The following is a 19,361-nucleotide window of genomic DNA, read 5'->3' as shown; positions in this document are numbered from 1 at the left end:
AACCCACCGTCCCGGGAATTATTCTTATTACCAGGTTGGTTTGGTTATCACGAGTCAGTAAGTATTTAGAAGCGAGCAGATCAGCCTGCAAGGATTGCAAAATGGCTGAATGCTCAGGCAGCCAGCATGATTTTGAGAAATTTGGTTGTATCAAAGCATACAACCGCTTGATACGCTGGGCATATTCCGGAATGTAAGTTATTCCGAAATTTAAAAAACCCAGTAAAGACTGTAATTTTTTCAGTGTTGTAGGAGCGCGCAACTGTGCGCATTTCTCCAAGAAGTGAGGAGCCAAACCTCTACCTTCATTGTTCAGCTCATAGCCAAGGAACAACACTGTGTGTTCTGCAATGTGCGATTTTGCAAAATTGAATTTGTAACCCATATCTGCAAAGTTACAAATAATCGAATTTACACGACACAGATGCATCCAAATTTCGTCGTCCGTGAGATAAATGTCATCCACATACGAGCAAGCATCTGGGTCGATTCTCTCTAACAGAGAGACTATGCGTGCGGTAAAAATACTGGGACTATTCTTATAGCCCATTGGAAGACGCCGGAAGGATTTTTGCACTCCAGCGCTCGTAAAACTTGTCCATTGGGAGCTGAAGCTATCCAATCTATGGGCAAAAAAAACGTTGGAAATGTCAAGCGTTGTTTTGAAACGCTTACGCACTAGACTATCCACTAGGGCAGAGCCGTGAGTATTCTGTACTGCACAGTTACGGCAATGCGAGTTTAAATGCCGGTAATCCAATACCAAACGATATGTTCCGTCAGGTTTGGTCACAGTAAAAAGGGGATTATTCATTGGTGACACACACGTTTCAATAACTCCTTGATATTCCAATTGTTCAAGGATTTCCGCGACGGAAGACTTTGCTTCCCGCCGTATGGGATATTGAGGTTGAGGCTGCGGCTGAGACCGTAAAGGAATTTCGTGGCTAGGTGACAATTTATCCCAACCACATTGGTTACGGTACAGAGCCGGCGCTAGAGCCCGAGCCCACTCTTCTGCAAAATGCTGCGCATGCTCTTTCGAGACAGTGTTCGCGAAACTGGGCAGGATTACCTCCTCCCCTCGCGGCGCCGCGAGCACAAAAGGTGGGGGCCAGTCAGCCTCCGAAAGCAAAATATCATATGTTGAAGAAAGATTCTCCCAAAATACCCCTTTAATGGTACGCTGTATGTCACCTTCAATTAACAGGACAATTTCATAAAGTCTTTCAGGGGGAGCAAGTCTCGTGTCTGCTGTTTCAATGACAACGTAGACATCAGTCGCTGTCACCCTCAGTAATGGACGCAGCATCTCTCTGACTATGGTAATCTCCGCCGCGCTGTCCAGCAAGGTCAGAGCCCACGTCAGATTCCGAAGCCGCGTTCTCACTATCTGTGGCATATCGATGCGCTGTTAAGGCGGCGACTTTCTTCTTCGCAAACTGCGGTCGCTGTGGCGTAGATTCCTCCTGCTTCCCTGCGCCTTCTGTCTGGCGGGACTGACCACGTCCTTGTTGGCCACCATGTCCCCTACCGCCTCCTCCTCCACCGGTCTTCGGGGCCGATGAGTCCTGAAAGGAACGAGGAGAGCGTTGATCAGAAACCTGAAATCGATCAGGTGATTTAATCATTGCGTGGTCGCGCAAATCATAAACTTTCTCAGTCGGCGCAGGAACTTGAGTTGCAGGATAAGAAACCTGAGTCTGCTGCTGTTGCTTCCCCTGTTTCTGTTTTTGAGGCCAATTTTGTTTCTTGGACTTGGGTTGTACATCTGCCGCAGCAGACTGTACTTGTGGTTGTTTCTTATCCTTGACTGCGAAATACTTCAAACCTTTACTTGTGCGACCGATTGTTTTATAAGCGGCCACTACAATCTTCGCCAACTGTCGGGGTTTCTCGGCATCGGGTATGGCTGCCAAAGCATTAGACACCTGAAAGTTCACTGCGTCTCCTTTAACATTGGAGAGAATGAGATCGCATACAATATCAAACGAACCACACATGCGCATACCCAATTCAACAGCCGCCTCCGGTCCGTGATCATCCTGAACACGTTTCACGATTTCAGGCAGCTGCGTCATCGACGGGGTGCCGAAGCACCTCGTAAAAACTGCCGCAAAAGTTTTTCCCCAGCTTTCACAGTCGACTAGTTCAGGAGCTAAATCCTTAGGCAAAGTAATCGTCAACATTCTATGTTTATCAGCAAGAGTAGAATTTGGGAACACAGCCTCCAGTTGGTCAAACTTCTCGGCAAGCCAAAAAGGAAAGTCATCCTTATCGTCTGGACATTTGCCAAAAACCGAATTGACCATAACCGGGTTTAATTTTAAACCGCAATGTTCAATTTGGGCGGCCGCACCCCCGGGAGGACCTCCCGGGAGATGACGACCTATGTATTGCACTAAAGCACGAATCACGGCTATTGCGACAACGTGTAGTCTACGAACATCCGCAAGGGGACATGCGCCGTGATTCGGGTGCGGGGTGAATCCACCTAAAGCAGGCCAATTTGTACCTGGAATTGAGAGTGGACCTAACCTCGCAGCTGACATTGAGTGGAGGAGGGCGCCATCAAACCAAACGCGATGCTGCCAATGATCTATAGGTATCTCCAGTGCCCTGTACGGAGTATATTCAGCCGGTACAACGGAGGGTGTGTAGTGGTGGAACAGGCGAGAATTCGCATCCACTTCCGGAAACGTAACCCAGGAGTAAAAGAGCTCATAGGGTAACGCCGGATCGGCACACACCACAAAAATCACAGCCATGCCCTCCAATGGGACAAGATAAGTTTGCAAGTGGTTGCGCACCACAATGCGACTATGTTGCGCAATGGCCACTGCCGCCATGATTTCACCGGAAATACGGAAAAACAAAGAATACTTTGTAGCACAACTGGGTAGTAAGTCAAAGAAACCGTTTTAGAAAGAATCAAGCTTGAAAAAGACCTATCTCAAAAAATAGGCAGGTTTCACCGACACCACGTTTTCCGGAAACGGAAGTGAAGGGGTTAAGGTTTGAACGATATACTACTCGAGTGTCATGATATAAGACCACCGAAAACGTTGGGCGCCATGTCGCAGGGTTTCTGTTCTCACACAGAACTGTGCACAGAGGATTGGAACCTCGGCGAATTAGGGTGTCCCAAAACTCACCTTAGTGCCCAAATAACCCCTTACCGAGCTAGCTACAGTGTCTCATTGGACATATCAAACTCCCAATGTTTAGACAAACCAGAACATGAACTTACAGTACCTCAGGATACGTGGAACTCATGAACACTCTTTCGTTATATAATCATTACAAACCAGAACATGGAGTAAAGAAGAACACATGTGCATTTGAAATGTTTATTTACTAATGCCGTCTTCTCAGGCGCAGTATCTTAGATAATACAAGTAAACATATTATCAGTAGCAAAATTACCAGCATAGTTACTAGTCCATAAAAAGCGAATGGTGACAGCATGTTACCATGCTGTAAATGAACAAGAGTTAACAACACTTATATCTCACCCTCCCTAATACACATATTATATTATTTGCTAAGAAGGTCTCTTTGGGTTGAATTAGGGCGGGCCCATACCTTAGTGTCCTAGAATGAAGGAATCACATCAGCATACACCAGCTCTCTCTGCATGCGAACCGCATCAAGTGTGTTATTTGTGCCCCAAGCAAAGCAATATAAAACCCGCCTCAAGCCCGGAGTTGGCAGAGGCTGCACTTATGTTATGAATATGAAGTCGTGGAGATCAGACCTCACAACAATTCTGTATCGTGTTGTTCTTGAAGCTTCAGCACTCTCTGTACAGACACAGTTCATTAAGCAAAGCAGATAGCAAAGCAATAACATATTATTCTCATGTAAACCGCGATGAACTACTAGGTTGAAAGCTAAATCAACAATTAAGTGTCGTGTGCAGAAGTTGCAAAAAGAAAAATGGCGTTTAAACCTCAAATGAGCCTATGCTAACTTAACACGATATAAAGATATTCAGGAGCTACATGACAATCCAGGATCCTCTGTGGGTGCAGTTCATCAGGCAGTTTTCTGTGATTTGTTTCCAGGAGACTTGGCTGGTAGACTGTAACCTTTCTTTGGAGGAAATAAACCCTTTTTTGTTCTGGCGTCCCCTTCAGTGCATGGAAGAGCTAGTGGTGGTCTGGCCATTTTTATAGTGTTGGCTGTGACTTGTAAGATCCAGCAACTCTCTTTTGTTAATAAAGACCTTCAAGCTATTATCCTTAAGAGAGGAAAGGATAGCCTGGGCATCATTAACTTTTATAATGTCATGCCTGCCCAGGGGGAGTGCAAGATTGCTCTTCTGAGTAGTTTTATAAGGCAGTCCTATGGTCCTGTTGCTTATAGCCTTATGGTGATGGGGGATTTTAACATCCACCCTTGTGGTGACCCCGAAACCACTTGTATGAGAGAGCTGGGTGGTGCAACGATGCAGGGCTTTCACTTTGAGCACTCTGCTCAGGGGGATGCCCTTAACAATCTGCTCAACGTGTTTGATCTGCTCCAGTCAATGGCCTTTTCTGCTCTACTTAGCAAACAGCCTTCATTTAAAGGTCAGTACAAGGGCTCTTTTATTGATCATATCTTGATCTCAGCTGGTCTACAGAGGTGTTTCACAATTATGGACAGCGTATTTAGCAATCATTACCCGATCTGTGTACACTTGGGGGGGGGCATGTTGACAAGTCAAGCCAGGGTGCTAGTGCCAGGCAAGATTAGATCTACTGATGGAAGGCGCCGCCTAAAGTGGTCTCAGGTTTCTCCGGACTTATTTTATGGCGAGGTGGAAGTTATATGTGCATCTGAAATAGCCTCCTGCATGTCTCTGGGCACCCGACCCGGGGTTGTCCTCAAGGCCTTTGATGGTATTATCTCTAAGGTAGGGACACTGTAAGTGCCTCTTCTCATAGAACACTGCCTTCTGAACCCAGATGGTTTGATGCTTCCTGTTCAAAAGCTGCAAGACTCCTGAAGGAAGCCGTAAAAACTATCCTGAGAGATAAATCTTTGATCAGTGCCCACTGTTTTATATATAAGTAGGCATTGGCTTTTAGGAAGGGTGAATTGAATGAGGAAACCTGGAGATAACTATTGGAGCCAAGTACCCTAGGGAGTAGTCCTAGGTTTTGGGGCATTATTAATCGTCCCCTATTTGAGAAGGTTAGGGATGGAGAAATAGGCACAAATATAACTGAGGATGAATGGGTGGCCCATTTTACATCTATTTTTAAAAGTGAGATGGTACCCCAAAAAACCCCAAGCTAGGGCTAATACCTATGTCCCAGTAATGGCCGAGCAGAAGGAGGTGGAGATGGGCATCTTAGGGCTGTCGTGCAATATGGCTCCAGGCCCGGATGGTATCCCTCCGGACCTTTTTAAATCAAACCCACTTTTTTGGGCCCCGGAGCTGGTGGCCGTGCTCAATGCGGCGGCCAGGGTCAGTTGCCCGGAGTCCTGGGGCACCTCGACAAATGTACCGGTTTTCAAGAAGGGCGATCGTAATAGCACTTTGTGCTATAGACCGATCTCCCTTCTTGATTCCGTGGTCAAGGTTGTAGGTGGGGCAATTCTGAAAAGATTAGCCTCCTGGGCGGAAGAGAATGCGATTGTTACTGACAACATGAGTTTCGTCCAGGGCATTCCACCTTAGCCCAATGCCTAAATTTATACTTGCAAAAAACACAGTTGATGGACAGAATGTAGAACAATGTCATACATTCACCCCAGTACAAGGATCTGGGCCTAAATCCATCGGTTTTTTACACTCCACACCACCCTGGGTTAGACACTGGCTATATGCAAATCAGCTCTGACCCTGTGCCTCATGGGAACAGTCCAGTCCGAACTACCAAGCCATGTCTTTCCCTGACCGGAATCAAGCATCCAAGGACCGGTTTCTGGCTATCAGCCTTCATCAGCCTGGATAGCTTGACTCCAGTAGTGTGGAGAGCCTGGGACTCACGTCTGAGTATCCCCAGCCCACTCGGGGTGAAATTGCAAAAAACACAGTTGATGGACAGAATGTAGAACAATGTCATACATACACCCCAGTACAAGGATCTGGGCCTAAATCCATCGTTTTTGTGCACTCCACACCGCCCTGGGTTAGACACTGGCTATATGCAAATCAGCTCCGACCCTGTGCCTCATGGGAACAGTCCAGTCCGAACTACCAAGCCATGTCTTTCCCTGACCGGAATCAAGCATCCAAGGACCGGTTTCTGGCTATCAGCCTTCATCAGCCTGGATAGCTTGACTCCAGTGGTGTGGAGAGCCTGGGACTCACGTCTGAGTATCCCCAGCCCACTCAGGGGTGAAATTGCAAAAAACACAGTTGATGGACAGAATGTAGAACAATGTCAAACATACACCCCAGTACAAGGATCTGGGCCTAAATCCATCGTTTTTGTGCACTCCACACCACCCTGGGTTAGACACTGGCTATATGCAAATCAGCTCTGACCCTGTGCCTCATGGGAACAGTCCAGTCCGAACTACCAAGCCATGTCTTTCCCTGACCGGAATCAAGCATCCAAGGACCGGTTTCTGGCTATCAGCCTTCAACAGCCTGGATAGCTTGACTCCAGTAGTGTGGAGAGCCTGGGACTCACGTCTGAGTATCCCCAGCCCACTCGGGGTGAAATTGCAAAAAACACAGTTGATGGACAGAATGTAGAACAATGTCATACATACACCCCAGTACAAGGATCTGGGCCTAAATCCATCGTTTTTGTGCATTCCACACCATCCTGGGTTAGACACTGGCTATATGCAAATCAGCTCTGACCCTGTGCCTCATGGGAACAGTCCAGTCCGAACTACCAAGCCATGTCTTTCCCTGACCGGAATCAAGCATCCAAGGACCGGTTTCTGGCTATCAGCCTTTATCAGCCTGGATAGCTTGACTCCAGTAGTGTGGAGAGCCTGGGACTCACGTCTGAGTATCCCCAGCCCACTCGGGGTGAAATTGCAAAAAACACAGTTGATGGACAGAATGTAGAACAATGTCATACATACACCCCAGTACAAGGATCTGGGCCTAAATCCATCGTTTTTGTGCACTCCACACCACCCTGGGTAAGACACTGGCTATATGCAAATCAGCTCTGACCCTGTGCCTCATGGGAACAGTCCAGTCCGAACTACCAAGCCATGTCTTTCCCAGACCGGAATCAAGCATCCAAGGACCGGTTTCTGGCTATCAGCCTTCATCAGCCTGGATAGCTTGACTCCAGTGGTGTGGAGAGCCTGGGACTCACGTCTGAGCATACCCAGCCCACTCGGGGTGAAAATTGCAAAAAACACAGTTGATGGACAGAATGTAGAACAATGTCATACATACACCCCAGTACAAGGATCTGGGCCTAAATCCATCGTTTTTGTGCATTCCACACCATCCTGGGTTAGACACTGGCTATATGCAAATCAGCTCTGACCCTGTGCCTCATGGGAACAGTCCAGTCCGAACTACCAAGCCATGTCTTTCCTAGACCGGAATCAAGCATCCAAGGACCGGTTTCTGGCTATCAGCCTTCATCAGCCTGGATAGCTTGACTCCAGTAGTGTGGAGAGCCTGGGACTCACGTCTGAGCATCCCCAGCCCACTCGGGGTGAAATTGCAAAAAACACTTGCAATTTCACCCCGAGTGGGCTGGGGATGCTCAGACGTGAGTCCCAGGCTCTCCACACCACTGGAGTCAAGCTATCCAGGCTGATGAAGGCTGATAGCCAGAAACCGGTCCTTGGATGCTTGATTCCTGTATGGGAAAGACATGGCTTGGTATTTCGGACTGGACTGTTCCCATTAGGCACAGGGTCAGAGCTGATTTGCATATAGCCAGTGTCTAACCCAGGGTGGTGTGGAGTGCACAAAAACGATGGATTTAGGCCCAGATCCTTGTACTGGGGTGTATGTATGACATTGTTCTACATTCTGTCCATCAACTGTGTTTTTTGCAATTTCACCCCGAGTGGGCTGGGGATACTCAGACGTGAGTCCCAGGCTCTCCACACTACTGGAGTCAAGCTATCCAGGCTGATGAAGGCTGATAGCCAGAAACCGGTCCTTGGATGCTTGATTCCGGTCAGGGAAAGACATGGCTTGGTAGTTCGGACTGGACTGTTCCCATGAGGCACAGGGTCAGAGCTGATTTGCATATAGCCAGTGTCTAACCCAGGATGGTGTGGAATGCACAAAAACTATGGATTTAGGCCCAGATCCTTGTACTGGGGTGTATGTATGACATTGTTCTACATTCTGTCCATCAACTGTGTTTTTTGCAATTTCACCCCGAGTGGGCTGGGGATACTCAGACGTGAGTCGCAGGCTCTCCACACTGCTGGAGTCAAGCTATCCAGGCTGATGAAGGCTGATAGCCAGAAACCGGTCCTTGGATGCTTGATTCCGGTCAGGGAAAGACATGGCTTGGTAGTTCGGACTGGACTGTTCCCATGAGGCACAGGGTCAGAGCTGATTTGCATATAGCCAGTGTCTAACCCAGGGTGGTGTGGAGTGCACAAAAACGATGGATTTAGGCCCAGATCCTTGTACTGGGGTGTATGTATGACATTGTTCTACATTCTGTCCATCAACTGTGTTTTTTGCAATTTCACCCCCGAGTGGGCTGGGGATACTCAGACGTGAGTCCCAGGCTCTCCACACCACTGGAGTCAAGCTATCCAGGCTGATGAAGGCTGATAGCCAGAAACCGGTCCTTGGATGCTTGATTCCGGTCAGGGAAAGACATGGCTTGGTAGTTCGGACTGGACTGTTCCCATGAGGCACAGGGTCAGAGCTGATTTGCATATAGCCAGTGTCTAACCCAGGGTGGTGTGGAGTGCACAAAAACGATGGATTTAGGCCCAGATCCTTGTACTGGGGTGTATGTATGACATTGTTCTACATTCTGTCCATCAACTGTGTTTTTTGCAATTTCACCCCGAGTGGGCTGGGGATACTCAGACGTGAGTCCCAGGCTCTCCACACTACTGGAGTCAAGCTATCCAGGCTGATGAAGGCTGATAGCCAGAAACCGGTCCTTGGATGCTTGATTCCGGTCAGGGAAAGACATGGCTTGGTAGTTCGGACTGGACTGTTCCCATGAGGCACAGGGTCAGAGCTGATTTGCATATAGCCAGTGTCTAACCCAGGGTGGTGTGGAGTGCACAAAAACGATGGATTTAGGCCCAGATCCTTGTACTGGGGTGTATGTATGACATTGTTCTACATTCTGTCCATCAACTGTGTTTTTTGTAAATTTATACTTGATCCTGGGGAAGTACACAGTTGCCCGCCAATGTACGATCTACATGGCCTTCATGGATCTTTCCTCCGCTTTTGACTGTGTCAATCGGGGGAAATTGTGGCAATCCATGAAGGCCATGGGGGTGGAGAACAACTTTGTTGGCTTCCTAGAGGATATGCATAGCGAAACTAAGGCTAACATCAGATATGCCGAGGATCTCCGTGTTTCAAGGGATTTTAACATTGAGAGGGGTGTACGGCAGAGATACATCTTGGCCCCATTTCTATTTAATTGATATATTAACGACCTACACAAGACCCTGGAAAAAACGGGAGCCGATTTTCCTTATGTGGGTCGTCGAGATTTGCCTGTCCTGCTATATGCGGATGATGCGGTCCTCATTGCCAGGACAGCAAGGGGCCTGTAGACCCTGCTTGACACCTTTCGGAGCTTCATGGAAGACCGTGACCTAGCAATTAATAAATCCAAATCCTACATCATGCAGGTCGGGACTCGCCCGAAGAAGCAGTATCCCTTTAAAGTGGGCAATGAAAAGGTGCCCCTGACCGCGACATTTTCTTATCAAGGTGTTTTACTAGATGACAACCTGAATTGGGGGTCCCTTATTAAGAGGAAAAAGGGGGAGTTTATAAGGGCGAAAACAGCAATTTTAAACTTTGCCTCTAAGATGGGTAAGCGCCCTATTGCGGCAATGTTAAAGATATACAAGTCAAAAAGTGTCGCCATCGCAAGCTATGGGAGTGAAATATGGGGTTATGCAGCAATTGACGCCCTACAGGTGGTGGAGAACACTTTTTTAAAACACCTCCTTGGAGTGCCCATAGGCACCTCTAATCTGGTGGTTCACGAAGAAGTGGGGCTCCCTTTCATTTGCGATATCTTGGCTATGCGCCCCTAGCTGTTTTGGCTCAATTGCTGGCTGAACAAAGATTTAGTTCTTAACTATCTGATTTTAAGAGAAATTTTAAGTCTTGATCATATCATGCGCATTCCATGGTTAAAATACATCAAGGGTTGTTTTGAAGAGCTGGGACGGCCGGACCTTTTTTAAAACCGGATCTTATTACTGTAGAGGGTGTGGATTTTGAAATAAGTGATGTGGTATGTCTAAAAATACCGAAGTTGGTGTGTATAACTGTATACATGAGTAAATGGGTATGTGATTGATTCTTTGCTTTACTGACTAGGTGTGTGAGTAACTCTATGGATGAGTGGCAGAGTGTGGCTGCATGTATAGATATATGAGTGCACATTATAGTCCTGTATTAATGAGTAACTACAAGTATAAGTGACTGCATGTATGTGTAGACCTAGGAAATAGTGAGTGGTATGTAGTATGTGGTATTTTTATGTGTACGGTTTCAAAAATAGTAGTCTGCATTTTAGAATGGGTGTATTAAAGTTTATATTAGAGCATCAGTATGTGCATCAGATTATCACGTGGATAATGTCATAAGTGATGTCATCAGTGATGTCATCTGAGATGTCATCAGTGATGTCACTGACCATGTCATGAGTGATGTGATATGTGATGTCATCAGCAGGGCATTGCGGGCGCGCGAGTTATAGTTACCTCAACTAACTATAACATCTCTGGTTTTATATGAGTAAAATGTTCAACTAACTATAACTATTTAAGACAATAAAAAAGCTGGATAGAGATTATGTTGAACTGGGAAAACATAGCGTCCGTAAATTTGTGATGCTCAAAACTACTCCCTCTACGGAACCGTATCTTCTGTGGCCTTTGTCGTCACATGAGCGGTTTTTATTGGTCAGGTTTTGTTTGGATTATTTCCGCTAGCTATTGGCTATACCAAAGGGGAGCTGTAGAGGACAGGTGTTAGCTTCCTGTGGCTGCGAAGGAGTGTCTCCTCAGGACTTTATGTTTTTTTGTAACTTTTACAAAGTTCCTCGCAGTTATTTTTAATACCCCTTTTAAAGAAGCTGAATTATACCCATGTCCGCCCTGCCCTATTCTACTTACAACTATTGAAACCAGAATGTATACCATTTGTAGTAGGTTTTCTGAAGTCTGCATTGAGATATAGAATTTGTATGGAGAACTAATAGACCCCCTAATGGCACGACATCTCTCCTTTCCTCCCTTGTCATTGTACCTACGAATAATGCTTGCCTGTTTCCCCTTCTTCCCCCTTAGCTTGTTAATGCACCTACGGACAATGCTTGCTTGTTTCCCCTTTCTCTGCCTTAACTTGTTTTAGATGCAAATATATATATTCGACTGTATTTTATTGGATTAACTATTACTTTGTATTGACATGAATTGTACTTGTTTAACTGTCTTATGGTTCTGTGCAACTTTTATGGTTTTACCAGTAAAGCCGAATAAAGTAAAAAAAAAACTGCCCAGAATAATTGAAAAATCCTATGAAGAATTAGGCAGAGACAGTTTGGGTGGGAAACCAGTGAAACCACAACTGTCTGAAAGTCCTGAAAAGGTCTTTACTAAAAACATTCCAGCCTCTTCTAAAAAGAAGTGGGAAAATAGCGAACAAACTTCAAAAGAGAAGCATTCTCAATCCGAGGTAGGTCTCCTCAAAAAGAGCCCTCTGAAAAGAGGTATAACCTCATGAATAGGGATAATTTGAGAAAACCTGATACATATCAAGACACTGATACACGTTTCTTTCGTACCTTTCAGACTTCGTCACAGAAATCTGAAAGAAGAGGACGGTCAGAAAACAAAGAAGAACGCGTGAAGTCCAATGACGATGAACACGTTCAGAAAAGCAAGAAACCTCAATTCACCAAAAAGAAGGTAGCAGGTCTAAAAATCAGACATGCCAAGGATCTTGAGGACACAACTCAAGAACTAAGAATGGGCTCAGACAATGTTGGACAGCGCAGCAGAAGTCACCATAGCTCGCCAGAACATGAAGGATCATCTGGAGACAGTGGACTTGAATGAATTCTTTCAAGTTGAAACTGCAGATACCAGGGTTAGTTCTCCATATAGGTTATATCATGAAATAACACTCCGTATGGAGGGAGACATTCTAAGAAAAGTGAGAGCACTCTTTTAGTAAGCGACTTTCTAAGGGTTATGACATTCTTCTAGCTGAAAAAGACTGGCCCCACAATTTGTCAGGGACTGCCCACATGGCGAAGACATCATTATGCCAGCCTTCTCCAATCATATTCCGATTCATTTAAAGTATACATATGCCAGAAAATAGTCAGTGGCCCAAGCGCCAGCATTATACAAAAATCATGTAGGATGGGATGAGGACTCGCCTCACCATAGAAGCCAACTACAAAATAAACCAACTGCACAAAGGCAGTACCCAGTTAAGCAAGAAGCTAAAAAACAGGTCAGGGAGATATTAGATCAACTTGAATACCAAGGGGTGATTGAAACATGCACCTAGTCAATGAACAATCCTTTGTTTCCTGTATCCAAACCAGGCAATACATATCGTCTAGTATTGGATTACAGACATCTAAATTCTTGTTGCACAACAGTTGTTGTGCAAAATGCACACAGTACTGCATTAATGAATAACATTGTGCTTAAAAAAATGAACCCACATTAGATATTTCTAATGGTTTCTTTTGTCAAAATATTGCACCTGAAAGCAGGTAATTGACCGCTTTCTCATTTATGGGGGGACAGCGTCACTTCTGTTGTCTCCCCCAGGGATTCAAGAATAGTCCTGGGTTATTTTCAGCAAGGGTAACAGAGTTACTACAAACGTATGATGATGTAGCAATATTATATGTGGATGACATCTATCTGACAGAGGATGACTTGGATAGGCACTTGAATAGGGTGAATACAATTATACTTGGATTCACCTCTGAGGGTTACAAATTCAATTTAAAAAAATCTAGAATTGCCCATTTAAACGTCCTTTATCTAGGATATGAACTTTCAAGTGAAGGGAAAAGCCTGGCAGCAAACTTTTATATTTGTTCCAGTACTAGGGAAACAAAGTTGTCATGTTTATGCGGTTGTCAGAAACTAATCCCTTCTTGTAGATTCGAGAAAGTTTCTAGTGACCTCTGAGTTAGTTGGCACACACAATTAAGTTTAATATACTCGATAGAGACATACTCACCGCAGCCCTATGTCAAATCTATAGTGTATATTATTCCAATGCGCAGAGCCTATTGGGAATATAGAAACTACACTACAATATGCGGTGGGATGGGGTGGCTGATGATTAGAAGATTTGAGATAGGGCAATAGCCAGGAGATATCGGGTGAGGAACAGAAGGAAGGACCGTTTTAGAGAGGTTTACTTCAACGTAAAGGATCACTGCCTATTGCTATATGTTCTATAAATCCTGCGTTTCCACCTTAGTCTGAGTTTCATGTCACATTGTATAGTCCCGAAAACTCAAAGAAAATAAGTAATAACAAAGTGAGCGTCCTGAAAAGATAGTCTATTAAAGGGAAATATTTGAGCAAATCATGTTTACACATGATAGTTTTAGAATGTCATCTTATTATGCAGCCATAAGACTACATTAGCACCTATAGTTCACCGCAGTTATGTGTAATGTTTTTTCAAAATTTAAGCATGCAGTTTCATGAAAACGTTCCCATAATTATGTTTTTATGTCTTAGGGCCCAATCATGACTACAGCGGTACGATTTTCAGTATTCACAAAAGGCATTTAGGAGTAGTAAAGTTAGGATTCCTAACTTTGCTACTCCTAAAGGCCTTTTGTGAATGCTGAAAGTCGTAAAGATAGGATTTAGTCTCATTTTAGGAGTAGTAAAGTTAGGAATCCTAACTTCACTACTCCTAATTGCCTTTTGTGAATACCGAAAGTCGTAAAGTTAGGATTTTGTCTCAGATTACTTTTGTGAATCGGGCCCGCCGTTTTCAATTTTCGTGTCAGCGGTACTCGGATTCAAAAGAAATGTTTACTTTACATTTCAGTGAGCCTCTGCACGGTTTGTAACATACACACGCTCGAGCATGTTACAGAAAACTGTTCTATTGTATGATGATTTGTAAGCCCTTGCTCACAATGTAGGATCGGAGCTGGTGTTCCCGTAAATTTTAGAAAGCATGCTGTACAAATGCCTGTTGAAGCTGCTAAAAATAAAATAATGAAATTGCTATGTTTTATCAGACTGGGAACTGGTTCCATGTACTGGCTTTGGCCCAGCATAAAAGAAGTTGGTGAATATTGCTGTTATTCGACAGCTCACTACTGTGTTTTTTTTTTTTCACAACAAGTTTATTGACAAAGACGAGCATATGTAACAAGACGGACCCCCACAATCGGGAAGGCACCATCAGACATTCCGATACAATCAAGAAAATAGAATTGAGTATTCAGTCAACAATCATTGCAGCACAAGGTCATAAGAAACGATCATCTCTGTCTTTATCACTAAATTATCCACTCATCCCCAACTCCCGGATCCCTCCCCTGAATCCCACCCTAACCCTATGCATGTGTGTATGGACGGTGTCGATGAAAATTCTCAAAGTGGTAAGTGTGTGTGTGGGGGGGGGGAACGGGGCCGTCCGGCCACAGGGAGTTAAAGATCTTCCTCTGGTTCCACTGGGGGGTCCAGCAACAGGCCCCTGTAGTCCGCCCATCTCTTCCATACCTTAAAGTGCTTACGGGGGCACCCTCGGGCCTCGAAGATCGGTCGTTCCAGACCCATGCAGAAGTCTATGCCAGCCTTCCACGCACACAGGGGGGGGGGTCTCACATCCTTCCATACTCGGGCTAGGTCTCTCTTGGCCACCACCAGCCCCAGGAGGAGCAGGTGTCTCTTGTACATATTGCCACCAACCCCCTCTAGAATATGTAGCAGACCCAGACGGTGGGTACGAGGGAGGGTCCATCCCAACACTTCCGACAAGCAGTCCCATATACCTCTCCAGAAGCCAACTAATCTAGGACACGACCACAACGTGTGGAGCAACGTACCCCTCTCCAGCCCGCATCTCAGACAGTCCGGGGACTCTATCAGTCCCGCCTTCCACAAACGCTCGCGGGTATAGTAGGCTCTGTGCAGGATTTTGAATTGGATTAATCGGAATCGGACGGCAATGGCCGCACCCCTCGGGGATACCAAGGCCTCACGCCAATCATCCTCATCCAGCTGACCCACGTCCATCTCCCAGGCCGCCTTCAGTGGAAGGAGGGTGGAGGAGCAATGGATGACCATTGTCTGGTAAATGCGTGAAACTTTTTTATCTCCCAGATCGCCCATGAATACCTTAGCTTCAATCGGGCTGAAGTCAGGAAGGGAGTCAATGCCGGTGAGACTGGGCAGCAGCGCATGCCGGAATTGCAAATATCGAAAAAATTGAGATTGGGGCATGTCAAACTCGGTGCGAAGGGCCTGAAAGGATTTGAGGGCTGTGCCAGACATCGCTTGGCCTAATTGCGAAATACCAATTGCGTCCCAGCCATCAAAACCTGATAGCTTAGACAGTTCCGGTAGCAAGCCGTTACGCCACAAGGGCGTCTCCGCGGTCAGTCTGCCCCACCAGCCCATGCGTCGCAGGGCCTGCCGCCACACCGCAAAGACAAGTTGTGTAACCCTCGGCAGAGATCGACGCAACCGGGGTGAATAGAGGATGGTGTGGAGCGAGTTGTCGCCCATCAAGGCACGTTCCAGGGCGTAGGCTGGGTCTTCGCCATTGCTATACCACCAGTCGTTTAGAATGAGGAGGTGTGCGGCTTGATAGTAGGACTGCAGATCCGACGTGGCCAAGCCCCCACCGTAGGTGGACAAAAAGCACGTACGTAGCGCAACCCTGGCGGCCCCTCCGGCCCACAGGAAGCGGCCCAGCAGAGAATTGACCTGTCGAAACCACTGAGGTGGGACAGGATATGGGTGGTTCTGTAGCTGATACAAGAGGCGTGGTAGCGCCACCATCTTAAAAATGGCAGAGCGGCCAAAGATGGACAGGGGCATCCGAGACCAAGTCTTAACGTCCGACTGTACCCTCTCCCAGACTGGTATGAGATTATGATCCCAAGCAGTGGCTGCCGAGGTCGATAGAAATACGCCGAGATATTTCAGCCCGGTCGTAGCCACCCGCAGCCCTGAGGCCCAGGGGTCCGCCAAGGCGCCCCCTCCTAGCACCCACAATGTGGATTTATGAAGGTTCAGATATAGGCCCGAGGCCTCCCCAAATTGTTGCATCACCTCCAGGACACGCGGGCCCGAGTGCTGCAAGTCGGTAAGGAAAAAGAGGACGTCATCCGCATACAGGGCTATTTTGTCAGACAGAGTGGCAGTCCATTGAAAGCCCTGTATCAGCGCATCCTGGCGCACTCTGGCAGCTAGGGGCTCCATGGCCAGTGCGAACAGGTAGGGGGAAAGAGGGCAACCCTGTCTGGTCCCGCGGCCGATATGGAACGTTTCGGACACAGCCCCGGCGACCCGCACCGAGGCCGTGATGTCGGTGTAGAGGAGCCGGACGTATGACAGAAAGACCGGGCCCAAGTTAAGGCCGCGCAGCAAGGCAAACAGGTACGACCAGCTGACAGAGTCAAAGGCCTTGTTAATGTCGGCCAGCAACAGCGCCGCCCGATCCCCCAGAGTCTCAACCGCGTCAATCGCCGCCTGAGCGCGACGGATATTATGTCGCGTTGCCCTGTGTGGCATGAAACCTGCCTGATCAGGATGGACCAGGTCGGTGATAAGAGGAGCTAGGCGGTTCGCCAGGGCCTTGGCCAAAATCCTGGCCTCCACATTAATCAAAGAGATGGGCCTATATGAGTCATGACTGTCTGGGGGTCTGCCCGGCTTCAGGAAGACCACTATTTCGGCATGTCGCCAATCTGGGGGCAACACCCCTCTGGTACGCGCCGCTTCCAGCGCCCGGCGATAATAAGATCCAAGCTGAACATGGAATTTCTTGAAAAATTCGCTAGGATAGCCATTTGGGCCGGGGGCCTTGCCAGTGTTAAGTTGCCCCAAAGCATCTCCCAACTCCTCAGCTGTGAGGGGAGCATCCAGGGCCGTCTTAGTCTCATCAGATATCGGCACGGGCGGCAGCTCCTCAAGGAATCGGGCCAAGTCGCCATCCGACAACCGGTCACGCGGGGCATACTGGGTGGAGTAGTACATGGCAAAACTCGTAGCCAATTCATGTGGATCGGTCATAACCTCCCCACCACCATTCGTGAGACCGGGCAGTAGGAGGGGTTGAAAGTGTTGTTGGCACAATCTATGCAGCATGGAGCAGGACTTGTCCCCCCATTGATATATCCTACTTCTGGTGGCCAGCCACGCCTGCTTGGCCTCATCCATCAGGAGGGACCCGTAGGTTTGCTGTGCTTGTAGAAGCAGGCGTAGCCCGATGACATCACCACCCTCACGACTTTCTCGCTCCAGAGCCGTTACCCGTACAGCCGCCTCTGCAACCTGCTCTCGACGCTTCCGACGGGCCGCCGAGCACCATGCAATATCTGCTCCCCGTATGGTAGGCTTCATGGCCTCCCACACCATCCCCACATCCGCGCCCTCCACTAGATTTTCCCGCCAGAAGTGGTCAATCGTTTCACGTAAATGGTTAGCATATGTCGGCTGAAGGAGATGCCACGAGGACATCCTCCATCGAAACGGCTGTCTTTTCCGAAGGAGTTCCAGTCCAATCGAGACGGGGGAATGGTCGGACAGGCCCCTCGGTAAGATGTCCGCGCTCTTCACCCTGCACAAATAGTCCCGAGGCACAAACACACAGTCGAGCCTCGAAAAGGAGCCGTGTACAGCCGAGACATAAGTATAGTCCCGGGCCGTGGGGTGCATATGTCGCCACACATCAACCCAGCCCAACCCCTCACTCATTGCACGCAGTCTGGAGGGCGAAGGGGAGGGGGGCGGGAGCTCAGATCCCCCTAGGCGCCTCTGGCGATCCACGCTTACATTCATCACATCATTCCAATCTCCCCCAATCACTGCTAAGGGTCCCGAGATGTCCTCCCATACAGCAAACAGCCTCTCGGCTAAGGCCCACTGGAGTGGGGGGGGGCGTAAACACTGCCAAACACCACCGACTCCGCACCCACCCTGCCCTTAATAAACAGGTAACGACCCTGAGGATCTACCCACTGCTTCTCGTGGATATAAGCCACCCTGCGGTGAATCAATATGGCGACTCCCTTGGACCCCCTGGAGAACCCGGCATGGAAGACCTGTTGATATCCAAATCTCTGTAGGCCCAGAGCCTTTGTACCCATCATGTGTGTTTCTTGAAGTAAAAGGACATCTGCGGCTTCATTCTTCCCCCAGCGTAACACAGCCCCACGTTTGATTTTATCTAAAAGCCCCCTGACATTCCACGTAATCACTCGTATAGTATCTACAGGAAGTCTACGAACCGGTTCAGCCATGGTCCATTAAGATCCAACACCCGAGCCCTCCACTCCCGCGCCACCCACCACACGTCATATGGGACATCGTTGCAACACACACATGCATAGCCCTGTCAACCCCAAGGACAACGGTCCCCAACCCCACGGTCCCGCAACCCCAAACAGTCCCCGTCCCCAACTCAGCGGCCCTAACCCCGACCGCCCTCATCCCGCCACCCCCAACCCTATACCTCAAAGAACCTTGAAGTACCTGTCGCGGCATGGGTGGTCCCGAGACCAGAACATAGGGCCCGGGCCCACCCATACCAATGGATCCCAACATTCCCAAACGGAACAGGAAGCTTACTCCCCCTCCCACAGAGTCTCTCTCTCTAGAGGGAGAGTGGTAGCCACCATCACGCAGTCCCCGACCCCCCACCCCACAGCCCCATTCTCAATTAGAGGACAGAAAAAGTACTGCCCCATGGCGGCAACAGTGCCGGGCAGTCATCAAGGCCCAGACGACTCGATGAGTCCAACCAGAAGTCACAGCCGTGACAGTAGAGATGGAAAGGCAGGGCCTTGGAATGTTTTAGTGGTCTGTCCCAGATTGTTCGGAGTCTTCGGTCCTGCCACTGGTCTGTGTGCCATCAACCGAGGCCGCACGTCTGCGCGATTTGGATCGCTTGGTTCGGCCCCTCCTCCTCGACGTCCGGTCTTGCTGAGCCCGTGGTGAGCCCTCTGGAGAGCCCGGATTGAGCCCCGGTT

At 47.9% G+C, this 19,361-nt stretch overlaps 1 protein-coding gene across 1 annotated transcript in view; it reads right to left on the bottom strand.

The window, feature by feature from the left end:
- Positions 1–19,361, bottom strand: part of LOC144762682 (uncharacterized) — a 212,630-nt gene that overhangs the window by 84,966 nt on the left and 108,303 nt on the right. The window lies entirely within an intron of this gene.

This window comes from Lissotriton helveticus, chromosome 6 (assembly GCF_964261635.1).
Source record: "Lissotriton helveticus chromosome 6, aLisHel1.1, whole genome shotgun sequence".
In the NCBI taxonomy this organism is placed as follows: Eukaryota; Metazoa; Chordata; class Amphibia; order Caudata; family Salamandridae; genus Lissotriton; species Lissotriton helveticus.
This window is presented reverse-complemented; position numbering and strand designations above follow the sequence as displayed.